We start from the raw sequence: 1,345 nt of genomic DNA on the forward strand, positions 1-1,345 counted from the left end.
GCTTAAAAAGCAGCGCAGAGCTGCGGGTGGAAGCGCCTCAGTGCTGGCTGCTGCCAGCCTCCCGTTCAATACCGCTGCATAAAAGGAACTTCTAGATGCGAAGGATGCGCCGTTTGAATAGAAGGTGCTGGCTGGCACCAGCTTTTTGCCGAGGTGAAGAGGGTTTGGCAGCTGAAAGCTCCCCGTAACAGCCGCTTGCGGTCCCTGCAGGAGCGGTGGAGGGAGAGGACGGTCGTTAGGTGAAGGTGGTGTGTCGGGAAGTGCCGCTCGCAGCCCGGGAGCAAAGGATGGCAGCGAGCGTTTCCAGCAATGAGAAATTTCTGGAACAAGCAAAGCTTGTGTGAGGGCACAGGAAAAATTTAATTGGGATCCAGCTTGACAGCCTGCAGTTATGAAACTGGAAAGTCTATTTTTTTCCCCCCAAACGGTGGCTTTTGTTCTTGCTTTTCACTGGGGACTGGAATGCAGGAGAGGAAACTGAGCCCAGAGCAGTTTGAGGGCTCCCCTGTGGTCACTGGTTACATGGTGTTCTGTCCCATGGAAGGGGAGACATTCCTGCCGTTAGCCCCTCGCTGCGGGGCAGGGCTGGAACACTTACCCTGCGAGGTTTGGAGTCGCAGCAATTTGCCCGTGCAGAATCGGTGCCCCTGCGAGGCTGCCCTTGCTGTTCCAGCCCAGCGAGGAGGAGGCCGGTGAGCTGCCATGGCTGCTGGCTTTCACAGTGCGTTGCCTTTTTATCCGGAGAAAACTCTCCTCCGGGACAGGCACTACTGGGAGGCGGATGAGCAGACTCGACTGGAATTGTTGTGGGATTTTTGTGTGCCTGTGCAGGAGGGCCTTGGGAGCAGCTTCCCTGGCCTTGGCTCGGTGTGGGAGAGGCAGGGGAGTGCCAGCTTCCCGCTTCAAGCAACCCAGATTATAAAGGAAGAAGATTTTAAAATGGCATTCACCTTTGTTATTAAGCTATGCTTCCTTAGAGGTACTTGTTTAAGCTGTGACTGCCGCTTTCTGCCTGCCTCTCCCTTGGCTGTGCCGTGTCCTAGCTGTGACGCTGGCTGTGGTGGGCTGCCCTGTCCCCAGCAGCCTGAAGGGAAGCGCAAAGTGGAAAGCAAAGGGGTGGAGAAGGTGAAAGAAAACATCCAACCCACCCAAACCCCAAAGCAGAACAAAACCCCGCCCTCAACCCATCTTTAACGAATAAAGCAAATTAGGAGCTGTCTTAAATTGTAAATATTTCCGCATTTGCTCTAGAGTGGAAGGAACTCATGCAAAGACATTCCGTAGGCCGTCCGTGAAGAGTTTGTTCACCTGTAACGCCGGCTGTGGGAGGGGGGCACGCGCTGGA

This window comes from Buceros rhinoceros, unplaced genomic scaffold (assembly GCF_000710305.1).
Source record: "Buceros rhinoceros silvestris isolate BGI_N320 unplaced genomic scaffold, ASM71030v1 scaffold18438, whole genome shotgun sequence".
Classification (NCBI taxonomy): domain Eukaryota; kingdom Metazoa; phylum Chordata; class Aves; order Bucerotiformes; family Bucerotidae; genus Buceros; species Buceros rhinoceros.